This window comes from Sapajus apella, unplaced genomic scaffold, assembly GCF_009761245.1.
Source record: "Sapajus apella isolate SASKATOON/1434 unplaced genomic scaffold, GSC_monkey_1.0 scaffold28, whole genome shotgun sequence".
In the NCBI taxonomy this organism is placed as follows: Eukaryota; Metazoa; Chordata; class Mammalia; order Primates; family Cebidae; genus Sapajus; species Sapajus apella.
Window position 1 is genome coordinate 5313656 of NW_022436968.1, and position 7850 is coordinate 5321505.

Sequence of the window (7850 nt, forward strand, 5' to 3'; positions counted from 1 at the left end):
ACTCTATTGCTCAGGCTGGTCTTGAACTCCTGGGCTCAAGCAGTCCTCCCATTTCGAAGTGCTGGGATGGTTTACAAGTGTAAGCCACTGTGCCCAGACTTTCCAGAATAATTTTTTTTTTTTTTAAGATAGAGTTTCGTTCTTGTTGCCCATGCTGGAGTGCAGTCGTGCGATCTCAGCTCACTGTAACCTCAAACTCCCGGGTTCAGGTGATTCTCCTGCCTCAGCCTCCCAAGTAGCTGGGATTACAGGGATGTGCCACCACGCCTGGCTAATTTTTGTATTTTTAGTAGAGATGGGGTTTCACCATGTTGGTCAGGCTGGTCTTGAACTCCTGACCTCAGGTGATCTGTCTGCCTCGCCCTCCCAAAGTGCTGCGATTACAGGCGTGGGCCACATGCCCAGTCCAGAGTAAATTTTTATGTTACAACAAAAGCAAAGAATAAAACAGTGTATATTCTAGACTATTTTTATGTAAGAAAGGAGAAAAAAGAATACATTTATATTTGCATAAAGAAATGCTAGGAGGAATACATGAATACAAATATACATGAATACAAACGTTAAACTACAGGAACTAGAGAGAAAACGGAAAGGCAAAAACAGGAATGAGACTTCTATGTCTTTTCTTAAACATATTTTTATATTTGAATCAAAGTATGAAAGTGAATAAAAATAGAATATTTTCTTAGAACTTGGTGCCAAGTTTTAGAGCAAAGATATCTGAATAAACTTCAGCAAAGTAACATGGTTTAGATTACTACACAGGGAAATTGCCAGTAGTTTACAGCTGATTTGCCAACTTTTTATTAGGGTATTTTATTTTTTAGTGAAACTTGAGAACTCAAAAAATCTTGATGAAATTCCTTACATCAGACACTGAGAACACAGAACAGAAGTTCTTGCTCTCAAAGAGTTCAAATCAGGGAGACAAAACCATAAACATGATTGTAAGGCACAAGAACATTAAGAGCTATACACAAGGTGTAATGTGATTAACTACTTTTATTTGCCAAGGAAGGCTTCCTAGAAGAGATGAGAGCCAAGCTAGAACTACAGGATGACTAGGAGCCTGAAGGTGATCCTGGAAACAGGAGACATTTCAAGCACAGGGAACAGCATGTGCCATGGTGTTTAGGGAACTATAAAGTTCAGTGTTGCTTTTTTCCTACCCCCCACAGGATAAAGTGAGACAGGAAAAATGCGGGTGATTCCGGAAGATTAAAACAACTCCAGGCAGCGTTTCACATGACTAGAGGCTATGGGCTGATAAAACCCTGAAAAACAAAATGTGGACCAAGCTGGCTAAGACTGACTGAACCCAACCTGGCACTGGATTTGACCTACATTTCACAAATAGGACCTTACTATACATGCATTAACATACTAAATCACACCCCCCCTCAGTGCCATGACAGTTCCAAGAACACCCATATTTAGTATAAAAATGGGTGGCATCACAGTTCCTAGAAATATCTACCTTTTTCCAGGAATTTTCATGAATACTCAACCCCTTGGTTAAAGAAACCCATAAAGGTAACAGCCCCAAACCTCCTTGTGGGTGACTCTCTCTTGAGTACCCCGGAACTCCTTTTATTGAGGGTGTTCTTTTCCCTTTGCAATTAATCTCTGTAACCTTCACTATTTTCTGACTTGTCCTTGAATTAATTCTTGTGATGGTGTCAAGAGCCTGCACAGTGGCTGCAGTCAAGGTTCCACCGGCATTTTCGGACCCCCCACCCCACCAAGCCCACTGGTATCGAAAGTACCAATTTGTTAGCCTCAAAGCAACTTTTCACAACTTGGCTTTCTTTTCATCCTCATTTCTTACCACTCTGGAGGCCTAGAAGTTTGCTGGCATACAAAATTTCACAGATAGGGAAGCCTTTGGTCCAGAGAAGCTCCAAAGAGTGGCCCCTTGGAATTGTGGATGTCAAGGATTTCTGAAGTGGGAGCACTGGCTGAGCTAATTAAAGAGTGGTGGCAAGAGTTTGGGGTAGAGAGCAAAACTGTGACCCAGGTATGTTATACCTCATAAATATTGGAAAGCAAGGACCATGTAAATATAACTTCGTTTACCAAGTAAGTATTGTGTTCCAAGCACTGTCCTCAGATCTTTTAAATAGATAAATGATATTATACCTTTGCTTAAAGTCATTGCCTCTCATTACATTTAAATGGAAGTAATGAAACTGTGCCCCAAAGACTTAAACCAGTAACTAACAGAAATTCTTGAGTTTGCAGGATGGCAGATGAGAAACAACTTGCTGAAACACTGAAAATCCCTCCACTTGTAAGATAATGAAGCCAGCTGATATCAGTTGGAACCAATATGACCAATTGGAGTCTGCACAGAATGAGCCTGCTGACGTCACTGTCTGAATTTCCACTGCATGTTTCATGTGAACCCACCCTTGAATATGCACATGGGACCCATGAGTTAGCATGAAGAGGTAAATGCACATGCCTGAGGACTTTCAAGACCTCACCTTTCCTTCCACCAATCACCTGCTAATCCCAGAATCCTCCCCCTAAATCTTTTTAAATAAAATGACTGCCTTAAATTCAGCACAAGGAGAAAGATTTGCACTTGACTTTTGTCACTTGTGAGTCAATTTGCAATACAAAGCTTTTCTCAAAAACCAGATGTCATATTATTGGCTTCTAGCACATTGGGTAGCAAGCCCCCTTTGCTCAATAACAGTAAAACTCCTTAATATGGTCTTTGAAATGGTTTGGCTGTGTCCCCATCCAAATGTGATCTTGCATTGTAGTTCCCATAATCCCTACATGTCATGGGAGAGACCCCGTGGCAGGTAATTGAGTCATGAGTCATGGGGGTGGCTACCCCCATGACTATTCTCTTGATAGTGGGTGAGTTCTCACAAGATCTTATGGTTTTACAAGGGGCTTTTCCCTCTTTGTTCAGCACTTCTCCTTTCTGCTACCATATGAAGAGGAATGTGTTTGCTTCCCCTTCCACCATGATTGTGTTTTCTGAGGCCTCCCCAGCCCTGCAGAACTGTGAGTCAATTAAACCTTTTTCCCTTATAAATTACCTAGTCTCAAGTATTTCTTCACAGCAGTGTGAGAAAGGACTAATATAGTAAACTGGTACCAGTAGAGTGGCCTGCTGCTATAAGAATACCTAAAAATGTGGAAGTGACTTTGAAATTGTATAAGAGGCAGAGGTTGGAACAGTTTAGAGGGCTCCAAAGAAGACAGGAAAATATGGGAAAGTTCGGGGCTTCCCAGAAACTTGGAAGGCTCAGAAGACAAGAAGATGTGGGAATGTTTGGAACTTCCCAGAGACTTATTGAATGGCTTTGACCAAAATACTGAGAGTGATATGGACAATGAAGTCAAGGCTGAGGTGGTCTCAGAAGGAGATAAGAAACTTGTTGGGAATTAGAGGGAATTGCTATGCTTCAGCAAAGACTCAGGTGGCATTTTGCACCTGCGCTAGAGATCTGTGGCACTTTGAACATGGGAGAGATGATGTAGGGTATCTGGCAGAAGAAATTTCTAAGTGGCAAAGTGTTCAAAAGGAAGTAGAGGATAAAAGTTTGGAAAATTTGCAGCCTGACAATGTGATAGAAAAGAAAAACCCATTTTCTGGGGAAACATTTAAGCCTGTTGCAGAAATTTGCATAAGTAATGAGAGGCCAAATGTTAATCCCCAAGACAATGGGGAAAATGTCTCCAGGGTATGTCAAAGACCTTCACAGCAGCCCCTCCCATCACAGGCCTGGAAGCCAAGGAGGAAAAAATGGTTTCATGGGCTGAGTCCAGGTCCTCCCTGTTGTATGCAGATTCAGGACTTGGTGCCCCCCATCCCAGCTATGGCTAAAAGGGGCCAAGATACATTTTTGGCCATGGCTTCAATGAGTGCAAGCTCCAAGCCTTTGAAACTTCCACAGTGTTGAGCCTGCAGGTGCACAGAAGTGGTTTGGGAACCTCTGCCTAGATTCAGAAGATGCCTGGATGTCCAGGCAGAAGTGTGCTGCAGGAATGGAGCCCTTGTGGAGAAATTCTGTAGAGCAGTGCAGAAGGGAAATGTGGGGTGGGAGCCCCCACACTGAGTCTCCACTGGGGCATTGCATAGTGGAGCTGTGAAAAGATGACCACTGTCATCCAGAGCCTGGAATGGTAGATCCACAGATAGCTTGCACCCTGCACCTGGAAAAGCTACAGATAATCAACAGCAGCCCCTAAAAGCAGCCAGGAGGGGGTTATACTCTGCAAAGCTACAGGAGCTGAGCTGCCCAAGACCATGGGAACCCACCTCTTGTATCAGTGTGACCTGGATGTGAGACATGGAGTCAAAGGAGATCATTTTAGGGCTTTAATGTTTGACTGCTCCACTGGGTTTCAGACTTGCATGGGGTCTGTAGCCCCTTTGTTTTAGCCAATTTCTCCCATTTTGGATAGGTATATTTACCCAATGTTTGTACCCCACAGTAACTAGGAAGTAACTGTCTTACTTTTGATTTTACAGGCTCAGAGGTGAAAGGGATTTTCCTTATCGCAGATGAGACTTTGGACTTGGACTTTTGGGTTAATAGTAGAATGAGTTAAGATTTGGGGGGACTGTTGGGAAGGCATGATTGTGTTTTGAATGTGACTACATGAGATTTTGGAGATGCAAAGGGTAGAATGATATGGTTTGGCTGTGTCTCCACCCAAATGTCATCTTGAATTGTAGTTCCCATAATCTCCACATGTTGTGGGAGGTAACTGAATCATGGAGGTGGTTACCCCCATGCTGCTGTTTTAGTAACAGTGAGTGAGTTCTCATAAGATCTGACGGTTTTATAAGGGGAGATTCCCTCTTTGCTTGGCACTACTCCTTGCTGCTGCCATGTGAAGAACAACGTGTTTGCTTCCTCTTCTGCCATGATTGTAGGTGTCCTGAGGCCTCCTAGCTCTGCAGAACTGCAAGTCAATTAAACCTCTTTGATTTATAAATTACCCAACCTCGGGTAGTTCTTCAGATCAGTGAGAGAATGGACTAATACAGCCCTCATACACAGGTCACACAAATTCTGCCCAAGGCCACATCTCTGACTGCACTCTGTAACACCTCTCCCGTCATAATGGCCTTCTCTCAGTCTCTAGGAAGTACCAGGCTGCCTTATGTAATGCCCTCTATCCTTTGCTCCTTTGCCTAAATCCTACTTATCCTTCTATTGTAATTTTAAATGTCACCTCCTAACCAAGCCTTTCTTTCAACAAGCTCACCACCATCTAAATTTTACTTCCAATTAAACACTTGTTATATTTTCTTTCATATCAGATTTTGTCATTGTGCTTATGTATTTACTTTTTAAAATAAGACTTTATTCTTCCCCGAAACTACAAGTTTCATGAGAGTAGGAATTATTTGTTTTGTTGAGTACTTTAAAAAGTGCCTGATACATAGTAATACACAAAGGCTTGTGAAAAGAATATATAAATGTAATCCTCATAACAACTTTTCTAAATGATATTCTTATCCTTCTTTTCAGACCTGGAAATTGAGGCTCAGAAAGGTGAACATCCCAAAATAAGGATCTATATCCAAATCCTATGCTCTTAAGTCCTATATTGTCTACTGAATGAAGAGAGGCTTCTCATGAAAATAAATGATGTTGGGAAAACTGGCTAGCCATATGCAGAAAACAGAAACTGGACCCCTTCCTTATACCTTATACAAATATTAACTCAAGATGGATTAAAGACTTAAACATAAGACCTAAAACCATAAAAACCCTCAAAGAAAACCTAGGCAACACCACTCAGGACGTAGGCATGGGCAAAGACTTCATGACGAAAACACCAAAAGCATTGGCAACAAAAGCCAAAATAGACATGATCAGTGGTGAAACTAGTAACACAACAAGAAGGCCAGGAATGAATTTATCAAAGATGAGTTAGAAGTTTCTGAAGCATGTTTCATACCACTTCTTATACTCTCAGAAGTAGGTATAAACCTGGGTGCAGTCCTAGACCACTTAAGAATGTGCTAGTTTAGGCCTAAAAATAATGGACATCAATAGTTTTTGTAAACACTAATGTACCCAACTTCAGACATATATTCCATTACAGTAAAAAAAGCTGTATATTTTTTACATTCAGAGATGAGTATAAAGTAAGGGTTTAATGTGTCAATCAGTAAAAAGCAAAGTATTTAGTACTGCCTTAAGGGTCACCAAGAAAAACTGTACCTTACAGCTGGAATCCAAATAATCCAAAACAGATATAAGAATGTAGAAATAGGCTGATAGCTCCTGAAAGATGACAGCAACTGGCTCCCAGCCACTCTGCCTAGAAACAGTTGCTAGGCAGCACCAGATTTGCTCACGAATACACTTTTCACCCAATAATCAGTATTATGATAACACACATGCCACCCTCCAATCAGTTTTTTGCTTCTATGTAGTTTAAAGGCAAAAGACGCTGGTAAATATTATTATGATGACTAATAGTCTCAGGGACAGTAAACTGTGCTAGGCTATTTTCTGGACAGAAAGATGAAGACCTTTGTCTTCTAGGTCTAGGAGTGCTTTAGAAAAGTCTGAAAGCAACATATTTCATTTGTTCTTAATTTATTTCAGGCTGAGTGTAAATGTTATCCAGGGACCAGAATAATGAAATAATAGAGCTGAAACTCATTCTCTTTCAAGTTCTTTTTTTGGTTCACAAAAAGCCAATACAGCAAACTATTTAATTTAAATTCATTTAAAAAATATTTTGGTAGACAGAATTTGAGAATTTGAAATACATAAAGGAAACAAAGATACAATCATTCCAGAATTTTAAAGTTTTCCTTTGTTTTATAGTTTCCTACTGCTTATCATAAATCTGAAGTTCAAATTTTTATAGACTCAAACATTTTCTTCACAAAATTGACATTATTAGATTAAAGCAAAGCTGGGGTTGCCTACCTTATTGATGATATGGATGACATAGTGTGGCAATTTTAAAAGTAATGTGCTCAACAATACAAGACATAAAAGTATGATAGTCCCTGTTCTGAATGAAGTGCTTCTGCTGCATTGACACATTTACTGGATGTACTATGTTCAACACTTCCAAAAGCAAGTATCTTTTCCTCAAATCAGCTTTTGCCATATTCCCATTTTTGCCAAAAGCACATTGCTGGTCCTTCAGACTTAAAATCTTAGACTCATAATTGCTTTTTCCACTACATATTCTCCAAAGTCTAATAGCCAAATGTTGGTTCTTATCCCTCTTGCTTTCTCTTCTACTAACCCATTCCATCTGCTAATGCTTTTCTGTATTTACTTTTTTCTATTTGCCAAAAACACCCAATCAATTACTCTATTTCTCAAGTTAAAGCTAACATTTTGAAGTTTAGAATTAAGATAATTCAATATTAGCCTCTTAGCTGCCTAACAAACTTTCTGATTCTAGCCACTCCATCCCTTTCTCAGAATTCCTGGCATGTAGTAGACACCAATATATTTATTTGTTTTCATGTAGTAGATAGCCATATGTTTATTTGCTCCTTAGAAGGAAGACACGAAATAAATATACGGATGTCTACTACATGCCAGGAATTGTTTCACCTGGAATGCCGCTAATACTTTAGTTTCTAATCAGTCTCAAATTTAGTTATCACTTTGTAATATGGACATTGAACAATATTAATTCTCCTAATCCATGAACACAAGGTATCTTTCTGTATCTTCAATTTATTTTTGTAAATGTTTTATAGCTTTCAATGTACAGATCATTCACCCCTTTAGTTAAATTTCTTCCTTTTTTTTTTGGTAACTATTATAAATTGGTTTTCTGGATTTTTTTTTAAGATATCTTGTGGTTAGTGTATAGAAATGCTATGATTT

General features: G+C 39.7%; 1 long non-coding RNA gene across 1 annotated transcript; it reads left to right on the forward strand.

Annotated features, from left to right (window-relative positions):
• Positions 1-389: 389 nt before the first annotated feature.
• LOC116561026 lies at positions 390-4727 on the forward strand. Its single transcript, XR_004273260.1, has 3 exons — positions 390-2453; positions 2930-2990; positions 4499-4727. It is a non-coding gene; the product is annotated as an uncharacterized LOC116561026 (long non-coding RNA).
• Positions 4728-7850: the final 3123 nt, after the last annotated feature.